Genomic DNA, 13,927 nt, shown 5'->3' on the forward strand with positions numbered 1-13,927 from the left:
GGATATCAACCAAGTTGTATGATTTATCATGTACTGGCGCAATCGCTTAGCAGCCCAAGCCAAAGCACAGCACGTCTTCTCAAGCATGGAGTACCGAGACTCACAATCAGTAAACTTCTTACTGAGGTAGTATATAGCAAATTCTTTCTTCCCTGATTCATCTTGTTGACCGAGTACACAACCCATCGAGTCTTCAAGAACTGTCAGATACATAATCAGAGGTCTTCCTTCCACAAGCGGAGACAAAATCGGAGGTTCAGACAGATATTCTTTGATACCGTCGAAAGCTTTCTGGCAATCCTCGGTCCAATCATGAGACTGATCTTTCCGGAGGAGCTTGAATATCGGCGCACATGTGGCAGTCATGTGGGATATAAATCTGGAAATGTAATTCAAGCGGCCAAGAAAACCTCGGACTTGCTTTTCAGTTTTGGGTGCAGGCATCTCTTGTATTGCTTTGACCTTTGCAGGATCAACTTCAATACCTTTCTCGCTAACAATGAAACCCAACAACTTTCCGGAACGGACTCCAAAGGTACATTTGTTCGGATTCAGGCGGAGTCTAAACTTCCTCAAACGCTGAAAAAGCTTCAACAAATGCTCAACATGCTCAACTTCCGTTCTGGACTTAGCAATCATATCATCAACATAGACCTCTATCTCCTTGTGCATCATATCATGAAACAAGGTAGTCATAGCTCGTTGATACGTGGCTCCGGCGTTCTTCAAACCGAAGGGCATCACTCGATAACAGAATGTTCCCCAAGGTGTGATGAATGTTGTCTTCTCCATATCCTCTGGTGCCATTTTGATTTGATTATATCCGGAAAATCCGTCCATAAAGGAAAAGACTTTGAATTTAGCTGTATTGTCTACCAACATATCAATGTGTGGTAGAGGAAAATCATCTTTTGGGCTAGCTTTATTCAAATCTCTGTAATCAACGCACATACGGACTTTTCCGTCCTTCTTAGGAACAGGCACAATATTGGCCACCCATTGAGGATATGTAGAAGTCACCAGAAACCCCGCATCAATTTGCTTCTGAACTTCCTCTTTGATCTTCACTGCCATATCTGGATGAGTTCTTCTGAGCTTCTGCTTCACAGGCACGCACTCAGGCTTCAAAGGCAGGAAGTGTTGCACAATATCTGTATCTAAACCCGGCATGTCTTCATAGGACCAAGCGAAGATATCTGAATATTCTCGTAGCAATTCAATCAAATCCTTCTTGACAGACTCTTCAAGAAGTGCCCCAATCTTCACCATACGAATACAATCTTCAGACCCCAAGTTGACTGTTTCCAAATCTTCCAGGTGCGGCTGAATGATCTTCTCTTCGTGCTCAAGGAGACGGGTAATCTCATCAGGTATTCCTTCAACATCATCTTCCTCTGCCTCAAATACAGGGAATTCAAAGTTGGGAGATGGCGTTGGATCATTATGTTCAATGGGTTTTAAGATCAACCTGCATAATGATTTTGGTTAATGAAAAAACTTTTAGCATTTAAACAAGCAAACCATTATGCAGATGAAAAGGTTGCCTTTATTCTTGTTTTTATGGGTTTTTTGTGATCACTGATTTCATGAAAAAGCAAAAAGTGAAAACAAATGGAAAAACAAATGTTTAACAATGCATTAATTGAATGAAAACATCATTGTATATATGAGCCAAACAATGTCATCACTTCTCCTTTTGGCATGGGAGAAGGGTTTTAAACAAAGTGAGCATATTTACTCTGATCTATGGATAACTGTTGGAACATCCACAGCGACCCAATTGTGGCAGACACCACCAGGAATAACGAAATTGCTCATATCATCTGCATCTTCTTCAATGATAGCAGCAGCTTCTTCTTCAACAGACTGATCATCATGGATGAATCCTCCACTCGTGAACAAGCCTTGCTCATTATATGCCCCAGAACAGTAGCCAATGCCAGCCCGGGATCGGTTAACTAGGAATAAATCCATCAACAGGAATAAATCCATCAACAACACTAAGGCTGGCAAAATCTCCTTGAGTTCACAATTCTCTTGTTCAAGATAATCCATCGATCTGGCAGAGTTGGCTCTGGTATAATACCGGCGAGGTGCGTCTCCAAAATAAATGAAGATCGCAGGGTCAGACCACAGGACGGGAGACTGGAACAAAACACCCGCTTATGCAAATGATGTATGAAGTGTTTATGCATATGCTTGTTTTTTATTTCAAAGGAATTCGAGGGTTTTATTTGCAAACTTTGAAATATTTAAACATTTTGATCATATATGAGAATATCTCATCAGATATATCAGGTGAAAAAATTTTCCCGGTTTTTTCATGTTTGAAATTTTTTGCAAATAAATTCCTTTGAGTTCCTTGAAATTTTTCTTTTTATCTGATGATATGGATGCGGATGAATGCGTGAATGCATGAATGCAACAATCACACTCAAGGATCAAGCAAAGCACACCAAACAAAGGTCATGGGAAAGCTCATTGTATCCCTAATATCAATCATCCATTTTGGTGGATTTAGGTTTTTCACCTTATCGACACCCAAGTTCTATTGATATTAACGGTACATGAACCGGCTCAAACATCCTTAATATCAACCAGCCACTTTGGTGGATTTTAGGTTTTACACCTGATCCGGGATCCATTGATATTAACGATGTTTGAACGACTCAACCACGAATCACGGGTTTGCTGAGAGTCACGAGCATGGAGTCTCGGTTAAGAACCACCCAAAGGGAATGTACTAGGGTTTAAACCTGCCAGACATGTTCTACCAGAGGTTCCCATAATCATCGTCCCATCTCTCGAATATTATCGGAGGAACGAATACTCGTATTCCAAGAATATTCTCAAGAGAAACTCTTATGAGTGTAGTATCGCGTAACAATCGTATCAGAACTTACATCTGAACGACCTCCGCACTACGTCCTAAAAATAGGCCAAGATGGGTTTGGTAATCTAAGGTCCTTGGCTTCTAAGGCACATGATTGAAAGAATAATGCCTAACCACAAATAACTTGTGTGACATTATTAATCCAACATGACCTCCACCAAGTGAATGGACTCGCAAGTCAACTGGCTAAGGACTACTCCACACCAGTCAACAAGACTATGCCATTCTCCTATCCTAGAGTGCACTCGAGTTCGGGCAGATCACCAAAGTAAACAGCAATTGTATATCAAGCAATTCACACATTACAATCAATACAGTTATCCCAAATTGTACAAAAATATGTCAAATAACAGATAATAATATATCACACAACAATGGTGAAAAGTAGGCAATACCACCAGTGATAATCAATCCCCAGCAGAGTCGCCACTTTTCTGTAGCGGTGTATTCGTCACTATATGATCTATTGGTTAAATCATAAGCAAAGTATACAATGAATATAGAGTCGCCACCGCACTTTTATTTATCCTAAGGACTGGTTAAAAAGCGAACAAAAACCTAAGAAGTTTTACACGTAGAAAACTAATGAAAAAGATCAGAGATCGGGGTAAGGGGTAAATTACGCAATGGGAAGGTGTTAGGCACCCAATGCGTCCTAGGTACTCCTAGGGAGCCCTTTTCACACTTTGTTGTTTGAAAATTATTATTTGTCATGACATAAGCATTGTGCAAACATGATTGGGATGATGAGGAAAGAATGTACAAGTTAATTATTGGGTTTGAACGGATGAACCCGCTGCCTACGTACCTTCCATCAAAGGTAAGGATCAAAACGCCGTAGTTCGGCTAAAAACTTCCAAAAGTTAGTGGATTCAATTTTAAAACAAAAGCATCCAAGGTCTTACGTTACCCACGGGAGAAAACTCAACCTTATATAACAACTAGTCCACCATGTGAGAAAGGCTTCAACTTGCCAGAGAGGGGTTAACCCTATAATAGGCAAGGAAGACTTACAGTTCATCTACTACGGACAAATAGGCGAGATTAATATCAACCAACTAGGGTAAATCAAACCTATAGCTAATGTATGAAAACTTAACAAACATGGACAAAGCCACAAAATCACTTGAATGGGTGAAGTTATTTGGATTATTTACAAAAAGGTCAAAGTATGATTAAAGTCAATTCAGAATGAAGTATTTACAAAAATGGAGTTTGAAAAATCATGGACTTAAGGTCCAAGTTTCTAATTTGGAAAGAGTGAGAATGTTTGCACAACACTTATTTCAAGTTTTAAACATGTGTGAAAAGGTAGGACACAATGGGATGAATGGAATGGTGTAAAGTAAAACTTCTTAAGAGGGTCCGCCTCTTGAAATCATATAGAAGATGATCCAAGTGGGTCCTTAGGAATAGGCTACAAATGAGCAATAATATGAACATGGTAACAGATGAAAGTAAATAAAAGCGGATACTGGATGCCACTCAATGGTCTTATACCTGTCTCCTAAAACAAGTAAGGATATCAGAAGCCACTCTATGGACTTACACTAATCTCCATCAGAATAAAACAAGAAAACAAAACAGGGAAGTCAACTGCCAATTTATCTGGACTTATGTGAAACTCCACAGTATGATCCTAGGAAAACAAATGCCACATCACAGGGACTTACAATGAATCCTCACATACACAAGTAAATGCACTAGGCAATGGGTATGAGTGACCAATGAGGTCTTACACTCTACCCCTTTCATGTCATGGGAACAGATGCCGCCTTACAGGGACTTATAACTGGTTCCTCGATGGGTAAGCAAACAATGTCACAAGGACAAATGACATGAACATGCACTAATGGCAATCAAAGGTAAAATGCACAATGGCAATCAAGTAATCATGTATAAATGAATCAAGTAATCAATCACATAAATTCAAGTAGCACACGCTATAACCATCCATGAGGCTCAAGCAAAAGGGTTTGACTATGAAAGTCCACTGTAAGAGGTAAGTGTCGCTCTTAACCTGGCCATTGAGGGGCTCAGGTGAAGCAGATGAAAGGATATGAGGGGTGTGCCTCATTGCTTCTATCTCAGATTCGAGAGAGCATGTAAATATAAGAATGTGGGGGAGTTCAGAAAGATGGAACTCTTTCCCCGATTAGACTCGATAGATCTTGGGTATGGATCTCAATGCTACAACCATGTAATGGGAGCAAGGAGAAGACTCACTGAATAGTGGGAGATAGGCTACTTATCTCTACCTTCCACCAATTGCCTCGAATGAGGACTTTTCCTGCTTAGGACAAATATAAACATACACAATCAATGCCTCTTAAGGAGGACTTCAGACAATTTGCCCGGTCAAATAACGGACCGGGTCTCCAGACTACATGAAGAAGAAGGTTCTATACCTCAATGCAAGTTGCTATTTAAGCAAAGCAAAGCGAGTTCTTAAGAGAACTGAGCAACTAAAGGGTACCTGGAAACAATCCAATAAAATCAGCATCCCATTTCATAAACAGATAACAATATAAGAATCAATTAACAAAGTACAATTATACAAATAATGATGTGCATAGCACAAGGCTCACATGAACCAAACATCCTACAAAACAAATACATTAGTCATATGTGTCAAGTAACACAATCCATAATGTGGAGCAAATTCCTTAATCATTAACTCCTTAACCTGAAAAGGCACAATTCACTTCAAATGTAAGTAACATGACCACTAGGACTAGCCTAGGGTCAAAAAGATGGAAAAATCTTAAAACAGCAGCCAATTCATGATTAAAGTCAAATAATATCAAATACAAAGGGATCCCAATTGGTCCCATACCCAAACTATGCACACATTTTAATTTATGCAACATGGAAGGCAAAAGATGCAATGTGGAGTCTCATACAAACAACCAGCAAGATCACATTCAAATAAATGCCAAAATGGCACCAAAAAAATCCACAAAAATTATGTTATAACCAGAAGACATTCAGCAAGCCACATGTTAATTTTCAAGTCATTTGGACTAGTAGATCAATAGGAATTAATTAAACATGACAAGGCATGCAAAAACAACATCAAATGAGGTCTACAATTATACACCCACTTCCATCTAATGGCAAACAGCAATTGTTACATTCAAAATTCATGGGACCAAAGCCAAAAGCTACCTTAACATGTTAAGAACTATCCTACAAAGTTTCATGTCCATTGGATTAATTACGAGGAAATGGCAACATAAATGCTAAAGGTTATACCTATGGAACTCTAACGTTCTAGGCAGCAAGAAAAAATATGAATCAAATCGAAAATGGATTGCAAAAATCCACAAAAATTAACAGTGGTAGTAAACATGTCAAATAAGCTTCATGCAAAAATTTAGGGCCATTGGCCAATGGGAAGCATAGGAAAATATTTGGGGAATTCAGCATACCAAGCTATGTCACATATACACATGTCCAACTTCAATAATTCATATATAATAGACCATAGGCTAAAAAATTCCCAAACCTATGTCAAAAAATCCAGAAGGATGTCTAGAACAAGTGTCTCAATTTTCAATTAATTTGGATATAGCATGTGGTTTCTATAATTAAAATGGTAATGTGTATGAAAATATGCACACCTTAGAATATCTCTAGGTCAATTAATATTTTTTCCAAGCACTATTTTATTTTTCATTTTTATAAAATAATAGAGGAAAAAATATGATTAACAGAAAAAGAATGGTATTTTTTTGGATTATTTTTTGAGTATTATATGAATTTTTTTAAGTCTTAAAATGATTATTTAATATTTATTTAGGATTATATTAGGATTATTTAATTAAATGAATGATAGTGGCAGCGATGGTAAATATAAATGCTGCGCCTTAAACACTGCCGTTTCAATTAGAAGATATGGACGGCTGAGATTAATTCTGGCCAGGGAAAACACGGATCCAAGGTTGAAACGCGCCCAGGAAGATCAGAAGCATAGAAATTTCCAGATTTTGGTCATCTTCTTCGCATGCCGGCGTGTTCTTCAACGGCAAGGACGGTTTCGAGCGATTCTCGACGGAAATGCATGGACGACACACCGATCGGAGCGGTTTCGTCTCAGGAGCGTGAATCCATACTCGATTTCAACAATAGATTACTACCTAATGCGAATCGAAGGAAAGAAACGGACGGCGTCGAAGCTCGAATTCGCAAGAACTCACACAATGGCGATGGAAATCAACAAACTATATACCGGTCGAACCGGTTTCGCATCAGGAACAAGAATACGGTCTCAATTTCATCTATCAATCAATATATAGCAAGAATCGAAGGAAAAGAATAAGTGCTTCGAAACCTAGATCGTGAATTTCTCAACCAATTCGTAACAATATTCAATTCTACAAGCTGCTATGTAATCTATGATGAACATACTACAGAACTCCTAACAAAATCGAAGCATCTACGAGTTTTGATTTCCAACCTTCCGAAGCTAGCAGTATCGGAATCGCGCGGATGAGCTTCAAGATATCAAAACAGATGCAGCAATTGGTTGTAGCAGATGAATGATGACGCGACTTCAGCTCAACGATGCACAAACGCTCAAGAATCGGCGACTGATATGGATGTTCAGGATCTTGCAACAGCTGCGATTCTTCTTGCTTTTCCAATGGATTCCTGCAAAAAACAATCCTCAACCATACCAATGATCCAACTGCAGATAGCTAAGCACTATGATCAGTAAAGAATTGAAGAATTGAAGAAGAAAAGGCGAAATTCTTGATGAAAAGTTTTGGAAGAATGAGAGAATTCTCTCTTTTTGATTTTTCTGTTATGGTGATAGTTTTTGATTCTGTGAATTATGGTTGTGAAATTGTGATTAGAGAGTTGTGAGAGTGATTATGAGAGAGTAATTGTGAGAATTGTGAAAAAAAATTGCAGAAAGTGTGATTAGTTGTTGTTAGCTCTCCTTTCTTTCTGTTAGTAATTAACATTATATATGCAGTTCCTAACCTTACTTTAATTACAATTAAGCTAAAAGATGGATTAGTGTAAAAATAGCTTATGATGCATTTTGAACTTTTTAACCTTTGATGCTCAGAAGCAATTTCCTGCAGAATTTTATCACTTAGAAACAAGTCAAAAATACCCTTTTGGAGCTGGTTGCATTGGCCTTGTTCTCAAATTCCCAATATTTTCCAATTTCACCATGTGATGGCTTATGTGTCCATTTTTCCAATTCATTTTCAAACCCAATTCTCAAACCACAAGGCTTAGGCATGTTGTGAATATTCCAACAAATTTCAAATGCCATTTGTGAGGTGTTGCAAAAATCCCCACTCAAAAATTCCAATTATTTCACAAGTTGGACGATTTTGCCCCTGGTTCATTTAACAGTCCAGTTGAAATTTGACCTTTTGCATTGAGCAATTCTGGAAAAATCCAATTATGCACCATGAAAGTACATATCAAATGGAGTTTGTGCATATAAAGAACTTGCAATTTGGATAAACCATGTGGTAGTTATGGCCTCCTGATTACGGGTCTTTTCTGAAATTCACTGAGCCATATCTTGCAAACCGTACATTGGATTTTCAAGTTCTTGGACTTTTTGGAAAGGTGAGAACAAGATCTACATCTGTCATGTTGAACAATTTTTCATTTGAAGCTTCCTTGGACTTCTGTTTTTGAGGTCGAAAACTTTCCATTTTGGGCAGCTGAAATTTCAGGTCCACTTGCCACTTTGGGAAACTTTCTATCTGAGCTCAATTCCTTCAACCTTGACCTTTGAAATTCCAAATGAAGTTTATATAGACATGAATGAGACATTTTCAACCAATTCCAATCATCAAATCACTGATTAAATCCACAGTTGACCACAGTTGACTTCTGTTGACTTTTGGTTGACTGGGCCAAGTTCTGATGAATTCCAAGCCTCTTTTTCTTGAGATCTTGATTCCAGATGATATCACAAGTTATATGAACTCTTTTTGAATGATCATGGTGCCCAAATTCTTCAAGAATGGCCACCATCTATTGCTCGAAGCCTGATTTGACTGATTTGACCTGGTTTGCTTCAGCTGCAAGCAACAAGGTAGATGACAATATTTTTGCACTTTTGGTTAGTGAACATATGAAAAGCAATGATATACAAATGCAATACATACTTGGTGATCAAGAATCACACTCACAAGGTAACCCACCCACTAGGAGGGAAGCTAGGGTATGCAATGATCCTTGAGGCCATGATATGATATGATATGGGCCATGAGGGATCTTAGGGCCAAAATTGGGGTCTTACAGTCTTCAAACTCACTCGAGCCAGAGGTTGACATTCACCATCAATTTTCCTTATGAAAAGGCTATGTTCTTGTTGTCGATCAATTGTTGTGACCATACATCGGGTTATTCATCACAGTAAAATCGGATGTAGGACCGATATTCTCCGTAACAACATATTGGAGATTATTCTTCGAATGAGCTAGAAGAGCTTCCAACATCTAGTCCATCTTGCCTTTCATGTTGTTCATATCCTTTCTCAACTCAACTTGATTTTCTTCAAAGTATTCCATTGACCTTCAGTAGCTACCACGAGCTCAGATGGGTGTCGGGAAGTCATCTTGCTGATTACGGACGAAAGGCGGGATGAGCTTTTTCTTTTGGAAAAATGATATGCATGCATATTGCTAAAAAAAATCTTTGATATGCAAAAAGTGAAAATTCACGCTTACGCATGGATGCAATGAAATGCCCTGTATGGTTGTAAGGATCCGAGACAACATGAGTATCACAAAACAATCCTAAGATGGAGGTCTCCATATAATGGGCAGTTTTAGGCTTTCTAGCCACAATCCACTCACATGATATTTTCTAAGTTGATGGATAAAGTTTTAGGCTAGCTGTTTTATGAAAAGAGTGACGAAAATGTCTATCCTTGGCGGGGTCTTCATGTTAGGCACACAAAGACTGGTCCTTAGAGATTAACACTACACAACCACCAAAGCAGAAACTGGTTAGAAGAGTGGTTTCGAGAGTCATGGACCCTTCATGAATAAATGTCATGCGACAAGCTAGTTGTCTTATAACGAGATCTACTAAAAGGTTTACTCTAGGGGAATTCTTCATGCTAGGCACACAAGGAGTGGTCCTTGGAGACTAACATTACGTAACTTCCAATTCTATACTATGTGTTCTCTCTTCTTTTTCCAAAGCTCGGGTATAGATCCTTACTGATGATGACATCCCAAGATCCACAGATAAATATGATAACGAACATATATAAAGAAAAAGAGAAATCATAAAAGAATGAAAATAAGCAAACAAGCATAAAGGAAATAATTAAACAAAGCCAATATTTACCGCAAGGTTAACTAAAGTTCGGCGGTGACTCTGAAGGAAAAGGAAAATATCGATAAAACCCTTAAAAGAAAATGAAAATGGGCGTCGCAAACAAATTCAGGTTCGGGAGTCAATTTTGCAAGGGGGATGTATTAGCACCCCTCACGTCCGTTGTACTCAACAGGAACCTTTTAATTAAACTTGCAATTGAGTTTTAGCTAATGTTAATTATTTTCTTCGAATGATAAATAGTGAAAATAGAAAATAAAAGGGGTCGCAATTTTTTTTTATTAGGGTGCTTGACGAGATTGTGGGTCTCGCTCCTACATATCCTCTAGTACAATGAGGAACTCAAATCTTCGTATTTCGGGGGAAGGCTACGATTTGGTTGGTTTGTTTTAATGAACGACTTTTTAGATCGCACTCTAACGGTTAAACATTGCTTGTACTCCCAATTGTAGGTTTAATAAATTTGTTTGTATTCGCGTCAGAACGGACCAAACAATTGCCTTTAGAAAAAGAGTTTGATTGATTAATTTGTGTTAGATTGAGTACTTGTTTAGATTGAATTCTAACGGTTAAACATTGTCTTGCATGCTCGAATGGGAGATTGAAGTGCTAGTTTCTATACGCATTAGAAAGGATTAGAAAAACATTCTCTTGTGAAAGGTTTTCAATCACACGGAGGCGAGAAAATAATTTTGATGTGTTGAGTGTTTTTTAAGTGAATGACGAATGTTCGGTGAGATTGAGACGTGGGCCTCGGGACCAATTACTCGGGGATTGTTGGGATGCTAGACTCCATGGTCCTTTTTCATTCAATGTATTATGAAATTTGTTTGATGGACAACGAACATTCAAAAACATTGTTCAAAGGTTTTAGTAGAGTGCTAGACCTCAACGATTTCTCTTTTTGTCCAAGCATTTGTTAAGTGTTTTAGAAAATGAAAGAATGAACAAACAGATCTCCCAAGACGTGTGCGTCGGGACCGGTTATTCGATGATTCAAGAAATGAGAGACTCCAAGGATCCTCCTCTTTCATGTTTATTAAGAAAGGATTTTTTATATTATGCTTATTGGAAAAAGATTTGGATTGCATTGAATCGATTTAATCGAGTTTGAAAAGATCACTTGGTGTTGGACCAAAGTTTTTTCTTATTGAAAAGGTTCATTTCCAGCCATCTTATTACTTAACAATTTAATTATCAAGATGATCAGAAGTTATAGTTAAAGTAACACGTAAGGTTACATAATGTGCTCCAAGCCGGTTTGTGCGTACCGACAACATGAGTGGAATATCATACCTAAAGGTCATAATACGGAAAAATATCATATTGATGTATTGAAGATTCGACGACATAACGACATAAGATTGTCGAATCCGCGGATTAAAATCCGATTTTAAATGCAACAAAAATTAAAACTGCAACAACAAAATATTATTACATTATTTACAAATTTATTACAACACATAAGAGGTACAATTGGTAAAGCAAGAGTGCACAAAATAAGTAAAAATGGATCTATCATCTCAACATTCAAGTAGCCCAAAATATAAATTTCTTCTTACACCTAAATACTACTAACAATGATAATAATAGTAATACCAAGTAATAACAAATATTAACTAGCAATGATAATAATTCCGAGTGATAATAATAATAATAATAATAATAATAATAATAATAATAATAATAAAAAACGTAATATATGTTGGTTTGACTTCTTCCAAAATAAATGTCACCACTAACAAAAAAATTAACATTTGGCCATGCTATTTGGAACCATAAAAATGAAACAAAATTAAAACTAAAGAAAGAAAAAAAAACATCTCGTTTATCACCATTCTCTTCCACTTAGCATACGTTTCCATTTCAATCACTAACATCTCAATTTAAATTCTCAGATTCAAACAAGAACACAATATAAATCAACAATCCAACACAGTCCACGCCACAAAATCAATGCATACAAACGAAAAGAACACAACGACAACTTAAATCCACAAGTAGAATATGCAAGTGCGTGCAATTTACTAGACCCTGCATAGCTTTTGCAATTAGTAAAATGAGTAGATTTTACTAGCAATCCAAATGGTGAGCATTGGAAGGCCATCATTAGGAATTTCGGTTATCTTATGAAAACCAAAAATCTTGGTCTCCACTATGGTAGATTTCCTGCCATATTAGAAGGATATACCGATGCGAGTTGGATATCGAGTGTTGAATATCATAAATCTACATTTAAATGGATATTTACACTAGTCGGGAGTGCAATTTCATGGAAGAGAAAGAAACAAATGTGAATCACTCTCTCAACCATAGAATCAGAGTTTGAGGCTCTCGCTTCCGCTGGTGAAGAAGTTGAATAGTTGAAGGACCTTCTGTTGGAAGTTCCATTGACTAAAGACAATGTTTCAAATGTTTTGATACATTGTGGTAGTCAATCCACTTTACCTAGAGCATACAAAAAGTGTATAACATAAAGTCTAGGCAAGTCAAACTTAGACATTCTTTCATGAGAAAATTGATTAAGGGTGTAATCATTTCATTCGTATACGATCAAGCTATAATTTGCTTGATCCATTTACAAAACCATTGGCCAGAGATTTAATAAAGACTACCTCGAGATGTATGGATTGAAACTCCTTAAATAAGGGTTCTGACGACGATAGAAATCCAATCTGAAGTTAACAAATCTTAACCTAAGATTCAATGGGTAACAAAAAGTTATTGATTGGATGTTTTATACAACACTTTGTGACAATGTTGACTATTACATATTGAGGGTTTAATTTTTTCAAACTCTTAATGAAGTTCTATATCGAGGATATGTATCTCAAGAAATAAATACATAATGAACTTCACATATATTAATTTCGAGATGGTTCCGTCTCAAAGTGAGAGTTGGAGTTTCTCTCATGAAATATTCACGAAAATGGGAAAAGCACATGGCCATAAGTAGTACTAGGAGAGAGATGTAGGCGAAGAACCACTAAAGAGTGTGTGTAAGATTACTTCGGTTTAATCACAAGGGATAACGGTTCAAAGCATTGTTATCTAATATTCTGATTAGACTTTGCTTTATCCTTACTAAGGTTAAGTTCAAACTGAAGTATACTTAATTGTATTAACATTCATTATTTCTTTTTTTCTGGAATTGGTCATGTCATTATTAGAACAAGTGGGGGATTGTTGTAAATTATTAACAATTAATAATATATAGTGTGTTCCAAAATGACAAGTAAAACATTCAAGTGAAGATTAATTTTTGAATTCAAAAATAGACAACACTAGTGAAGTGTTGTAGTAGGTTAGAATTCATAAATAGACAATACTTATGAAGTGTTATTGTAGGTTTAAATTTGAAAATAGGCAACACTTCATAAAGTGTTGTAGAATACGAAACAATAATGTAACATTTGGTAAAAGTGTTGTTGTAGGAGAAATAATGTAACATTTGGTAAAAGTGTTGTTGTAGGAGAAACATTACAACGTTTGAAAAGTGTTGTTGTAGGCGAAACAATACAAGACTTAGCAAAAGTGTTGCTGAAATAGTATGTTTTATCAAGGGTCGTAACCTTATGAAACAATAACAGTTTGCCCTATAAATTGAGTTTTTTAAATTCAGAAAAATAGAATAGAAAAGCTTATCATCTTCACACAAAATTCTGCATTTCATCTTCCCTACATTCGAGATTTCATCGGTCTTGTGCAAAC

The 13,927-nt window shown here is 36.9% G+C and overlaps 1 protein-coding gene across 1 annotated transcript in view; it reads right to left on the minus strand.

Annotated features, from left to right (window-relative positions):
* LOC127076315 (uncharacterized) overlaps positions 1-8,358 on the minus strand; it is a 29,223-nt gene extending 20,865 nt beyond the window's left edge. Inside the window, exon 1 of the mRNA XM_051017937.1 lies at positions 7,353-8,358. The gene's annotated coding sequence lies outside the window, so the exon portion shown is untranslated. The remainder of the gene's footprint in view (positions 1-7,352) is intronic.
* Between the last annotated feature and the right edge of the window lie 5,569 nt (positions 8,359-13,927).

The sequence above is a fragment of the Lathyrus oleraceus genome, chromosome 4 (genome assembly GCF_024323335.1).
Source record: "Lathyrus oleraceus cultivar Zhongwan6 chromosome 4, CAAS_Psat_ZW6_1.0, whole genome shotgun sequence".
NCBI lineage: Eukaryota > Viridiplantae > Streptophyta > Magnoliopsida > Fabales > Fabaceae > Lathyrus > Lathyrus oleraceus.